Raw genomic sequence first — 14,510 nt, 5'->3', positions numbered from 1 at the left:
TACAAAAAAGACAACACCAAACACGTCTTACTGCTAAACCATCTCGGATTACAAGATGACTCTCAGTTAAAAACCATTGGATTTAGCAAACTCTGAAATTATTTAGTATTTCTGTGCCCACGAAAACTGTTTTACCAAGGTAACATAAGGAGCCACTAAATTATACATTGTTTGAGTGCATTTCAGAATAGAAAAAAAACTCTCTGACAGGAAGATCCCGTATTTAGGTTGAAGGTCATCATATGACAGGCGTAACATTATGACTATAACAGTGGCGTGCCGTGGGCCTGAGGCCTGGGCCTTCAGTGAGGTCCTACACAGTCCCACCCAAATTAATCCACCTCTTATTACCATCATTATGATGCCATGGCTCTAGACACTATACATTTAGACAGAAACACAGTATAACCAGGCGTCACCCAAAAACATGACACAATCAATGAGTCTTTTCAATATTTCCCTATTTTTCTTAACCTTTTCATTGTGTAGCTCCGTTGCCCTGTGCGCTTGTTCGTTGAGCTGTAGATCCACTCGGGTGTCCCCAAAAGTTTTCAAGTGCCCAGCCGTACTTTGGTGTCTCGTTGCTGCCTTGGTTAGACAACTCAAGTTTGCTAAGCCAGTGTGGCTCCAAACATCAAATCCATCACTTGCAAATAATAGGCATTCCCAGCAGTACAACTTGCAGTGCTTCTCGGAGCCTGTGAGCCATTGATAGCGCTCGTAGTTGGAACTTTGAAAGTGGCGAACGAACCCCTTTCCCACCTGTGACAGGCTTTGTAGCGTCGTCGTCGTGCGACCTCTCCTTACAATGTCTAACTTTTCTTGAAAAGTTTGTCTTGAGAATGGCGTTAAATTATATCCTCGACCAAATCGATATCTTCTCCTCCTTCCGCCATTGTGGGTTGAAAAACAGCGTAGTAGTATGCGTATTAATTCGTTTATCAAATTCAGTTTCCTAGTTCTGAGGTTCTGCATAGACCTGCCCATAGGAGCCAGCCAGCAGGCGTACAATAGCCAACTCTAAAGCTGATTGGTTGACACTAAATTTTCATTTCCATTCACTTCAAGCTACAAGCGCCCACACTGTTGATTCTGAAGGCCTGAGGGCAGATTTTAGACCCCTGGCAACTCATGATGGCTGAATATGATTGGATAAAAGATCTAACATAAAGACCAGCCCTTCAAATCTCAACCTGGGGCTGGAAGCAGTGCAACCAAGAGGAAAGCTATGAAATGAAGAGCATACAGTGGGGCAAAAAAGTATTTAGTCATCCACCAATTGTGCAAGTTCTCCCACTTAAAAAGATGAGAGAGGCCTGTAATTTTCATCATAGGTACACTTCAACTATGACAGACAAAATGAGGGGAAAAAATCCAGAAAATCAGACTGTAGGATTTTTTATGAATTTATTTGCAAATTATGGTGGAAAATAAGTATTTGGTCAATAACAAAAGTTTATCTCAATACTTTGTTATATACCCTTTGTTGGCAATGACAGAGGTCAAACATTTTCTGTAAGACTTCACAAAGTTTTCACACACTGTTGCTGGTATTTTGGCCCATTCCTCCATGCAGATCTCCTCTAGAGCAGTGATGTTTTGGGGCTGTTGCTGGGCAACACGGACTTTCAACTCCCTCCAAAGATTTTCTATGGGGTTGAGATCTGGAGACTGGCTAGGCCACTCCAGGACCTTGAAATGCTTCTTACGAAGCCACTCCTTCGTTGCCCGGGCGGTGTGTTTGGGATCATTGTCATGCTGAAAGACCCAGCCACGTTTCATCTTCAATGCCCTTGCTGATTGAAGGAGGTTTTCAGTCAAAATCTCACGATACATGGCCCCATTCATTCTTTCCTTTACACGGATCAGTCGTCCTGGTCCCCTTGCAGAAAATCAACCCCAAAGCATGATGTTTCCACCCCCATGCTTCACAGTAGGTATGGTGTTCTTTGGATGCAACTCAGCATTCTTTGTCCTCCAAACACGACGAGTTGAGTTTTTACCAGAAAGTTCTATTTTCTTTTCATCTGACAATATGACATTCTCCCAATCTTCTTCTGGATCATCCAAATGCTCTCTAGCAAACTTCAGACGGGCCTGGATATGTACTGGCTTAAGCAGGGGGACACGTCGGGCACTGCAGGATTTGAGTACCTGGCGGCGTAGTGTGTTACTGATGGTAGGCTTTGTTACTTTGGTCCCAGCTCTCTGCAGGTCATTCACTAGGTTCCCCCGTGTGGTTCTGGGATTTTTGCTCCCCGTTCTTGTGATCATTTTGACCCCACGGGGTGAGATCTTGGGTGGAGCCCCAGATCGAGGGAGATTATCAGTGGTCTTGTATGTCTTCCATTTCCTAATAATTGCTCCCACAGTTGATTTCTTCAAACCAAGCTGCTTACCTATTACAGATTCAGTCTTCCCAGCCTGGTGCAGGTCTACAATTTTGTTTCTGGTGTTCTTTGACAGCTCTTTGGTCTTGGCCATAGGGGAGTTTGGAGTGTGACTGTTTGAGGTTGTGGACAGGTGTCTTTTATACTGATAACAAGTTCAAACAGGTGCCATTAATACAGGTAACGAGTGGAGGACAGAGGAGCCTCTTAAAGAAGAAGTTACAGGTCTGTGAGAGCCAGAAATCTTGCTTGTTTGTAGGTTACCAAATACTTATTTTCCACCATAATTTGCAAATAAATTCCTTAAAAATCCTACAATGTGATTTTCTGGATTTTCTTTCTCATTATGTCTGTCATAGTTGAAGTGTACCTATGATGAAAATTACAGGCCTCTCATCTTTTTAAGTGGGAGAACTTGCACAATTGGTGGCTGACTAAATACTTGTTTGCCCCACTGTAACTCTTACTCTGGTAAATAATTGAATACCTATTTGTGGGAAAATATGTATTTTTAAAAATTATATTCTGATGATGTTTAGGCCAGCAGAGAAGGCCTTGCTGGCCCTGACGGCCCACCACTGGACTATAACTACTGTTCCCTGAAGGAAGGAAACTAGATACAACATACTATTAAATTCACGCCTCGCTGGAAGCCCCGCCTTCCACAGGTGATGAGCGTGAGGCTCGGATTTTTTTCTTGAATTGAATACCGCTCTTCAGCGACCCAGGAAGGGGTGGGGCCAAACAGGTGTTGTACCTCGTTTCCCTCCTTCAGGGAACAGTAATTAGAGTGTTAGGTTCTAATTTTTCAGAGAAAATAACTCACGGACACTAGAGAAGCTTAATCAAGTTTAATTCTTCCCAAAGGGTCGTTACAGCTCTAATTCAGACAAAAACATGTTATCATCATCACAAGTATATACATTGGGGAGAACAAGTATTTGAGACACTGCCGATTTTGCAGGTTTTCCTACTTACAAAGCATGTAGAGGTCTGTAATTTTTATCATAGGTACACTTCAACTGTGAGAGACGGAATCTAAAACAAAAATCCAGAAAATCACATTGTATGATTTTTAAGTAATTAATTAGCATTTTATTGCATGACATAAGTATTTGATACATCAGAAAAGCAGAACTTAATATTTGGTACAGAAACCTTTGTTTGCAATTACAGAGATCATATGTTTCCTGTAGTTCTTGACCAGGTTTGCACACACTGCACCAGGGATTTTGGCCCACTCCTCCATACAGACCTTCTCCAGATCCTTCAGATTTCGGGGCTGTCGCTGGGCAATACAGACTTTCAGCTCCCTCCAAAGATTTTCTATTGGCTTCAGGTCTGGAGGCTGGCTAGGCCACTCCAGGACCTTGAGATGCTTCTTACAGAGCCACTCCTTAGTTGTCCTGGCTGTGTGTTTCGGGTCGTTGTCATGCTGGAAGACCCAGCCACGACCCAATTTCAATGCTCTTACTGAGGGAAGAAGGTTGTTGGCCAAGATCCCGTGATACATGGCCCCACCCATCCTCCCCTCAATACGGTGCAGTCGTCCTGTCCCCTTTGCAGAAAAGCATCCCCAAAGAATGATGTTTCCACCTCCATGCTTCACAGTTGGGATGGTGTTCTGGGGTTGTACTCATCCTTCTTCTTCCTCCAAACACGGCGAGTGGAGTTTAGACTAAAAAGCTCTATTTTTGTCTCATCAGACCACATGACCTTCTCCCATTCCTCCTCTGGATCATCCAGATGGTCATTGGCAAACTTCAGATGGGCCTGGACATGCGCTGGCTTGAGCAGGGGGACCTTGCGTGCTCTGCCGGATTTTAATCCATGACGGCGTAGTGTGTTACTAATGTTTTTTTTTGAGACTGGTCCCAGCTCTCTTCAGGTCATTGACCAGGTCCTGCCGTGTAGTTCTGGGCTGATCCCTCACCTTCCTCATGATCATTGATTCCCCATTGATGCCCTCTTGCATGGAGCCCCAGACCGAGGGTGATTGACCGTCATCTTGAACTTCTCCCATTTTCTAATAATTGCGCCAACAGTTGTTGCCTTCTCACCAAGCTGCTTGCCTATTGTCCTGTAGCCCATCCCAGCCTTGTGCAGGTCTACAATTTTAGCCCTGATGTCCTTACACAGCTCTCTGGTCTTGGCCATTGTGGAGAGGTTGGAGTCTGTTTGATTATGTGTGTGGACAGGTGTCTTTTATACAGGTAACGAGTTCAAACAGGTGCAGTTAATACAGGTAATGAGTGGAGAACAGGTGGGCTTCTTAAATAGAAACTAACAGGTCTGTGAGAGCCGGAATTCTTACTGGTTGGTAGGTGATCAAATACTTATGTCATGCAATAAAATGCAAATTAATTCCTTAAAAATCATACAATGTGATTTTCTGGATTTTTGTTTTAGATTCCGTCTCTCACAGTTGAAGTGTACCTATGACAAAATTACAGAACTCTACATGCTTTGTAAGTAGGAAAACCTGCAAAATCGGCAGTGTATCAAATACTTGTTCACCCCACTGTATACGCCACTTTGGACACTCTTTCTCTCCAATCTCCAATCCTTACATCTCCTGGTTCCACAGGAAGAGGGTGACAGGATACTAAACCCTTATTACTCCCTTCAGGGGATCCGACCTGACCTCCTGCCCTTATCCCTTCCTTTGCCTAATCAACAGATGTCCATCCGCTTCCCCTAAACCAATCCCAGCACATTCCACAGTCACTCTGTCTTTCTACAGATCTCACTCCTTTATATACTCTGTGTCTGAACTAGCATGTCTTTAATATCTCAATGTTCAAAGTTTATAATCCAACAATAGTTATAAAGTTACACTCCCTTTCAGTCGGTCAACTTCAGTGAAACATACTATGTGAAAATACAATCATTCCCCATGCCGACCCAAACGGATACTAAATTAAACGGCCCTAGGCAGACCATCCAGACCTTACCCCGCAAGATGCGTCAGTTTTGTCAATTTATAAATCACCCTTTGTTTGAAAACTCCTGTCAATGTTGAGTAAGGACGGACATTTAATTACGCATATAGAAGTAGGACTAGTCTACCTGGCCTGCGTGCAAATGGAGGCCTATAAATGTGCCCATTTGGGGATGTCTGATAGTATCTCTGTCTTAACGCACCACCATTAATGAGCTGTGGAGCTTCTCAAAGCAAATGTTTCTTCACCTCAAACAGCAAGTAAACTAAGTCTAATCAAAATCAATTGCATACGACGATAGTTCCTCCAAGTATTTTCGTAAAATATTTCCACTCAAAAATGTAATGCTCCAGTGGAAATGTCATTAAATAAAAATTATTTTTTATTTTATTTCACCTTTATTTAACCAGGTAGGCTAGTTGAGAACAAGTTCTCATTTGCAACTGCGACCTGGCCAAGATAAAGCATAGCAGTGTGAGCAGACAACAAAGAGTTACACATGGAGTAAACAATTAACAAGTCAATAACACAGTAGAGAACAAAGGGGGAGTCTATATACAATGTGTGCAAAAGGCATGAGGTAGGCAAATAATTACAATTTTGCAGATTAACACTGGAGTGATGAATGATCAGATGGTCATGTACAGGTAGAGATATTGGTGTGCAAAAGAGCAGAAAAGTAAATAAATAAAAACAGTATGGGGATGAGGTAGGTGAAAAAGGGTGGGCTATTTACCAATAGACTATGTACAGCTGCAGCGATCGGTTAGCTGCTCAGATAGCTGATGTTTGAAGTTGGTGAGGGAGATAAAAGTCTCCAACTTCAGCGATTTTTGCAATTCGTTCCAGTCACAGGCAGCAGAGTACTGGAACGAAAGGCGGCCAAATGAGGTGTTGGCTTTAGGGATGATCAGTGAGATACACCTGCTGGAGCGCGTGCTACGGATGGGTGTTGCCATCGTGACCAGTGAGCTGAGATAAGGCGGAGCAATACCTGATTACTTCTTATCCTTTGCACAAATAGCCCGACAGCTGTTTCTGTCCCGAACTCACTGGTGCGGGAAACTCTGAGGGCCCAGAATATTTTATACAATGTTGCAAGCTTGCTATCACAAGTTTTAGAGGACCCAGTTGATAGTTGATACAATGTTTCAAGTTTGTTGTAGACAGGCCATGTGCAGCAAATGTAATTTATAGGATATTTTCTACCTGCAGGCTGCAATGTTTTTATTTGTTGGCTTTATGTTGGCTATTTTACATAGTTGGCAATGGCAATAAAAGTTCATTTTAAATTTGTATAATTTTCATTTAGATTTAGATAGAATATAGATTATTCACAGACAATGATTTTGAGATACTATTATAAATGAAATGAAACTGTTCCACGAAAATGTGCATAATGAAAATCATGACTGGTAGATCGGTAGAAATGGTAAGATACATTGGCACTCCAACTGGAAAAGGTTGCCGACCGGTGGTGTAGTCAATTATTGAAAACTTCAGGAGCAGAACGGCAGTCGGGAAGAGTTTTTCTCCCTCTGGTCAGGTTAAATTGATGACCGGCTCCCTATAGTCAGGTTAAATTGATGACCGGCTCCCTATAGTCAGGTTAAATTGATGACCGACTCCCTATAGTCAGGTTAAATTGATGACCGGCTCCCTATAGTCAGGTTAAATTGATGACCGGCTCCCTCTAGTCAGGTTAAATTGATGACCGGCTCCCTGTAGTCAGGTTAAATTGATGACCGGCTCCCTATAGTCAGGTTAAATTGATGACCGGCTCCCTATAGTCAGGTTAAGTTGATGACCGGCTCCCTATAGTCAGGTTAAGTTGATGACCGGCTCCCTATAGTCAGGTTAAATTGATGACTGGCTCCCTTATAGTCAGGTTAAATTGATGACTGGCTCCCTATAGTCAGGTTATGTTGATGACTGGCTCCCTATAGATCTGTAACAGTTTGGGTCCAGAGTGTCTCCCCCATTGATGAGGGGGATGACCGCGGCAGCTTTCCAATCTTTGGGGATCTCAGACGATATGAAAGGGAGGTTGAACAGGCTGGTAATAGGGGTTGTGACAATGGCGGCGGATAGTTTCAGAAATAGAGGGTCCAGATTGTCAAGCCCAGCTGATTTGTATGGGTCCAGGTTTTGCAGCTCTTTCAGAACATCTGCTATCTGGATTTGGGTAAAGGAGAAGCTGGGGAGGCTTGGGTGAGTAGGACTGCCGGGGTGTTAAGCATATCCCAGTTTAGGTCACCTAACAGAACGAACTCTGAAGCTAGATGGGGGGCGATCAATTCACAAATGGTGTCCAGGGCACAGCTGGGAGCTGAGGGGGGTCGGTAGCAAGCGGCAACAGCGAGAGACTTATTTCTGGAGAGATTCATTTTTAAAATTAGAAGTTCGAACTGTTTGGGTATGGACCTGGAAAGTATGACATTACTTTGCAGGCTATCTTTGCAGTAGAATGCAACTCCTCCCCCTTTGGCAGTTCTATCTTGACAGAAAATGTTATAGTTGGGTATGGAAATCTCAGAATTTTTGGTGGCCTTCCTAAGCCAGGATTCAGACACGGCAAGGACATCAGGGTTGGCAGAGTGTGCTAAAGCATTGAGTAAAACAAACTTAGGGAGGAGGCTTCGGATGTTGACATGCATGAAACCAAGGCTTTTTCGATCACAGAAGTCAACAAATGAGGGTGCCTGGGGACATGCAGGGCCCGGGTTTTACTCCACATCACCCGCAGAACAGAGGAGGAGTAGGATGAGGGTGCGGCTAAAGGCTATCAAAACTGGTCGCCTAGAGCGTTGGGGATAAAGAGTAAAAGGAGCAGATTTCTGGCCGTGGTAGAATATATTCAGGGCATAATGTGCAGACAGGGGTATGGTGGGGTGCGGGTACAGCGGAGCTAAGCCCAGCCACTGGGTGATGATAAGAGAGGTTGTATCTCTGGACATGCTGGTTGTAATGGGTGAGGTCACCGTATGTGTGGGAGGTGGGACAAAGGAGGTATCAGAGGTATGAAGAGTGGAACTAGGGGCTCCATTGTAAACTAAAACAATGATAACTAACCTGAACAACAAATATACAAGGCATATTGACATTTGAGAGAGACATACAGCGAGGCATAAAGTAATCGCAGGTGTTGATTGGGAGAGCTAGCTAACACAACAACAGTAGGTAAAATGGCGATGACTAGGCAGAGAGGGTCATATTAACTACACACAGAGCCTGAGTTTGCGGCTGGAGCCGACAGATAAAAAATAAATAAACAGAATGGAGTACCGTGATTAATGGACAGTCCAGCAGGCATCAGCTATGTAGCCAAGTGATTATAGTGTCCAGAGGGCAGCAGTAGAAGGAACAGGGAAGCCGCCACTACGCTAGCACGCGGGCGACACAGTGTTTAAAGTTAGTAGCCCGGGGCTAGTAGGAGCGTCTGCTCCGACGGAGGCCAGTTGAAGGCACAGCGGATGGAGTATTCATTGGCAGACCAGTCGTGGTGGCGCTGCGGGGCGCCATGTCGACAGAGAATCCAAGCCAGATGGCGAAAGAGGTATTGTAGAATTTAGTTTGCTAGCCGGGAGATGCGCCTGGCTCACGGCTTTCTGGTGCTAGCTTCGTGGCAGTGGCGTTAGCCACTATAGCCAATCGGTAGCAGCGGTGATCCGGTGCCAAGGTCCAGAGTTTACAGCAAGGATCCGTATTGGGCTCTAGCCGTGTATGAGTGGGGTTCGGGTGAACAGCTGAGTAGGCCGGGAGGTGGACCTCAGGGATAGCTTCGGTACTGGGTGCCACAGTGAGTGCAAGCTAGCTGTGAAGATCAGAAGTAGTGGTCCAGGGATTACGGCAGGGATCCGACGTTGTTGTGGAGAGACAGTCCGATACTGGTAGACTGGCGAGTATTATCCAGGCTAAAAACAGGGCTGGTATCTGTGCAGAAGGTAAAAGCCGCTAGCAGTGGCTAACAATGACTAAATGGCTTGTAGCTAATTAGCTGGTTAGCTTCTGGTGGTTCTTGAATGTGTTCTAAAATTTAAAATAACAGCGATTCCGTATCACATTGGGTGAGGCAGGTTACCGGAAGGTATAATCAAATTAAAAATTGAAAAGAGATTGAAAATAAAATTGAAATATATAGAAAAAAATAGGAAAAATACAAACGTACACGAGAGGACGAACAAAATCACGTCTTCACTGTTACGCCATCTTGGATACTAGTTGGGGACAGCACTAGAACATGATTTTGGGTCTCCCGAGTGGTGCAGCGGTCTAAGACGCTGCATCTCGGTGCTTGAGGCGTCACTACAGACACCCTGGTTCGAATCCATAGCCATGAAGTGCTTTGAAAGGCTGGTAATGGCTCACATCAACACCATTATCCCAGAAACCCTAGACTCACACAAATTTGCATACCGCCCAAAGAGATCCACAGATGATGCAATCTCTAATGCACTCCACACTGCCCCCTCCTACCTGGACAAAAGGAACACCTATGTGAGAATGCTATTCATTGACTACAGCTCAGCATTCAACACCATAGTACCCTCAAATCACTAAGCTAAGGATCCTGGGACTAAACACCCCCCTCTGCAACTGGATCCTGGACTTTCTGACGGGCCGCCCCCAGGCGGTGAGGGTAGGTAGCAACACATCTGCCACGCTGATCCTCAACACTGGAGCACCCCCCCGGGGGTGTGTGCTCAGTCCCGTCCTGTATTCCCTGTTCACCCACGACTGAATGGCCAGGCATGACTCCCACACCATCATTAAGTTTGCAGACGACACTGATCACCGACAATGACGAGAGCCTATAGGGAGGAGGTAAGAGACCTGGCCGGGTGGTGCCAGAATAACAACCTATCCCTCAACGTGACCAAAACTAAGGAGATGATTGTGGACTACAGGAAAAGGAGGACCGAGTATGCCCCCATTCTCATCGACGGGGCTGTAGTGGAGCAGGTTGAGAGCCTCAAGTTCCTTGGTGTCCACATCACCAACAAACTAGAATGGTCCAAACACACCAAGACAGTCGTAAAGAGGGCACGACAACGCCTATTCCCCCTCAAGAAACAAAAAATATTTGGCATGGGTCCTCAGATCCTCAAAAGGTTCCTCAGATCCTCAAAAGGTTCCTCAGCTGCAACATCCTGACTGGATGCATCACTGCCTGGTAAGTCAATTGCTTGCCCTCCGACAGCAAGGCACTACAGAGGGTAGTGTGTACGGCCCAGTACATCACTGGGGCTAAGCTGCCTGTCATCCAGAACCTCTACACCAGGCGATGTCAGAGGAAGGCCCTAAAAATTGTCAAAGACCTCACCCACCCCAAGTCTAGGACAAAAAGGCTTCTCAACAGTTTTTACCCCCAAGCCATAAGACTCCTGAACAGGTAATCAAATGGCTACCCGTACTATTTGCATAGTGTGCCTCCCCCCAAACCCCTATTTTACGCTGCTGCTACTCTCTGTTCATGATATATGCATAGTCACTTTAACTGTACATACTACCTCAATTGGCCTGACCAACCAGTGCCCCCGCACATTGGCTAACCGGGCTATCTGCATTGTGTCCCGCCACCCGCCAACCCCTCTTTTACGCTACTGCTACTCTCTGTTCATCATATATGCGTTGTCGCTTTAACCATATGTACATACTACCTCAATCAGCCCGACTAACCCGTGCCTGTATGTAGCCTCTCTACTGCTATTTTTCAACTAATACCTTTTTTTTGCACTGTTGGTTAGAGCCTGTAAGTAAGCATTTCACTGTAAGGTCTACACCAGTTGTATTCGGCGCCTGTGACAAATAAACTTTGATCTGATCACAACTGGCCGTGATGAGAGTCCCGTAGGGTGGCGTACAATTGGCCCACTGTCATCTGGGGTACGCAGTCATTGGAAATAAGATTTTATTCTTAACTGACTTGCCTAGTTAATCAAAGGCTACATTTTTTTTTTTTTATAACAAAATAGTGTTTTATGACAAAACATTTTTTTTTACAAATCAGTCAAGGCACCAACTTTGAGAAGGGCATAAAACAAAGGTTTCAAACCAATTCATGAATGTAATTGAATCTAGGTATGTTTTCGCCAACACCTTATAACTGTTACGCCAAGATGTCTGAACTTCTTGACGAGGTCGCTAGGTGTTGGGTTAAGGTTGATACAATAGCTTTCTCTTTGAATTTGAGAGTGGTTACATTTCTTTCTTTACCAAACCAAGTCTCTGGGCAGCCATTTTGTTGCTGTTTAAAAAATCCACACATCAACCAATCAACCAATCTGTAGTTCAAACACTGTTTTGGTTATAAATGATAGGGTTGGAGAAATGTAACTACTTTCAAATGCATAGACAGACCTATGGATGCAAGGACTGACCATCCATGATACCAACATTATAGTTTTAAGCATGTTGAGGCTAAACAGTGTTGATTTACATTGTTTCTTAGCATTGGAGTAAGAAAAGCCTATTTTGGGTTCTGATGAGGTACAACAGTTGAACTAAGCTCATGAGGCATGTGTTATATTCTTCAAGAATCAATGGCTATAAATAAATAATTTAAGAGTCACAATATGGATATAGCAATTGCAAATTTCCCCTTTAACACCACACATCAGTTCAACAACTGCAGAGTTTGAGCCACTGTATTTAAGACAGTACATACTAGGAGAGAGGGGTACCCCTACACAGAACTGAACTGGATCAAAGATGGCAGACAGAAATACTAGGAGAGGTGGGTACCCCTACACAGAACTGAACTGGATCAAAGATGGCAGACAGAAATACTAGGATGGAAGAAAATGGAAGGGATTATAAGGTCATAACGAATCAAGCAGAAACATGTACAGTTGACAGGAATGTTAGTTAATGTAGAGACAAACGATTATGCATTTTTTTTAACGTAAAGTTAATTTACGAAAATCGCGATTTAGCAAGCTAGCTGAGTAGCTAACATTAGCCAGCTAGCATTGTGGATGTTGTAACATGAGTATGAAATTGTCATTCTGGTTGTTTTAGGGACTCCTGAAATGACCAGCAAACCAGGCTGTCGTTTTGTGAAACAGTGGATGTATAGAATCTAGCTAGGTGAAGAATTTACTGCAAATTGAATGTACAATTTTGTAAGTTTGCCTTGCTGATATTTGCCATGCAGATAGATGAAATAACGTAGCTAGCTATGTTCTTGCTTATTGTGCAGTGGATGATTATAATCCCTGTATGCCCATGGATGTGTAGCTAGCTATCTAGCCGATCTGTGTAATGGACCCAAACGTTTGGTATACATATTAGAACCTATCAGAACCTAGCTGTGAACGTCAGCTATCATAGCCAGTTGTATCAACTTCAAAACAGCCTGAATGACATTATTGAAGCCTATGGATTGAGTAGAATATAATATCATGTTGTACCAAGGATGCAAGATTTATATACATGTAGTTATTACCATGCATGAGATCCCCACATTGTAGCCTGTACATTTAATATATTCACTGATCATGTACTCTACCTTGGCAAATAAAGGTGCTGTTCAGGTATAAATGTCTTTGAGATTATTTTTCAGTCATATCCAATACCAGGACTATCAAATCCCAGTCTTTGAATGATGCTGTGTCTGCATGTATGTATTACAATTATACACTTCAACAGTGTTTACCAATCTTGGTCCTGGGACATCAATGGTTACACATTGTAACTAATAGACTAGAAACAGGATTTACCTAGTTAATTCATATATACAGAAATATAATGTTCAAAAACACTACACCACACTTCCTATGCATCATGTAAATACTCTAAAACCGGTTCATCACAATATCTAATGTCCTTCATCTGCATTGATCTGATAAACACAGGATAGGTGGAGTATTTCATCACATGACACTTCATTTCAACCAGTAGAGAATGTGAAACGCTTTATTGAAAAGCTCATTATCCAAATGTTATAAATACAAGTTCAATCTGGACTTCAATGCACATCTGTTGTGCATTATAAAAACAGAGGAAGAAAGAGGAGGTGGTGAGAGAGGTGTAAAAGACAAAGGGAAAGAGGTAAGCACATAGGAGCAAGGAAGGCAGCACATGATTAATGAATCACAGTGCTACATAAATATTCTCTCAGTTCATCACAATTACATAATAGTGTCTCCAGTCGGCCCAAAGGTCATCTTAAAAGCAGGTGAGGTGGCGATGATGGGACTGGGGGTTGGCATCCTCTCACATCAAAACATGTCTGCAGACAAGAGACAGATGGAGAGAATGTTTAAGCGTTGCATTTTTTTATTTTTTATTCTAACATTGTTAGTCATCAATCAGGAGGTGAAATGCAAAACTGACCTTGGATCATTAACTCTGGGACTACTGCATCTATCTGTATTTCAATGTAAAGCATCTCTTGAATAATACTTCCTGTTGACCTGACCTTGTGACCTCTATGTAGCCAGTTCAGATGCTAGCCAACTAGCTAGCTCATTTGAGTTAGTCTGCACTGTAACTAGTTATCTAATAATACATCAAGTTTTTTTACATTTTCAAAATCTATTTACTGACTTACTTGAATAGGTTCTCCCAGCCATGTGGACAATTGGAAATTGTATTTTCAATGTTTTCAGTGTATTTTCAACGTTTTCAGACAATGGATTAATCACAATAAAAAAATAGTGCACTAACATTACAAAGTGAACTCAAGCCTGACAGCCCAAACAAAAACCCAAATTCTCAGTCAAAAACATAAGTCATAAGACAGTCTCTCTATTCTCTCATGTGATTTCAGGTCCTCTGACTGGGAAAATGTATTTTCACAATGAGAGCAGTGGTATGTATCCTCCTCCTGTGTATTAGTATGTTGGAAAGGCTTTTCTCCTGTGTTTTCACTCATGCTTTTTCAGACTCCCTGACCACCTAAAACTCTTTTCACACTGGGAACATTGGAAAGGCTTTTCTCCTGTGTGTATTCTCTCATGTGTTTTCAGGCTTACTTACCACCTAAAACTGCTTCCACACGGTCATGTTTTAGGCTGAGCAGAGCTCTACAATAATAGATAATGTCATGTTTATAGGTTGAGCAGAGCTCTATAATAATACATAATGTCATGTTTTAGGCTGAGCAGAGATTTATCATAATGATAATGTTTATAGGCTGAGCAGAGGTCTATAATAATAGATAAAGCATGTTCCT

Source organism: Oncorhynchus kisutch, linkage group LG20, assembly GCF_002021735.2.
Source record: "Oncorhynchus kisutch isolate 150728-3 linkage group LG20, Okis_V2, whole genome shotgun sequence".
In the NCBI taxonomy this organism is placed as follows: Eukaryota; Metazoa; Chordata; class Actinopteri; order Salmoniformes; family Salmonidae; genus Oncorhynchus; species Oncorhynchus kisutch.
The sequence above is the reverse complement of the archived record's forward strand: the minus strand, read 5'-3'. Positions refer to the sequence as shown.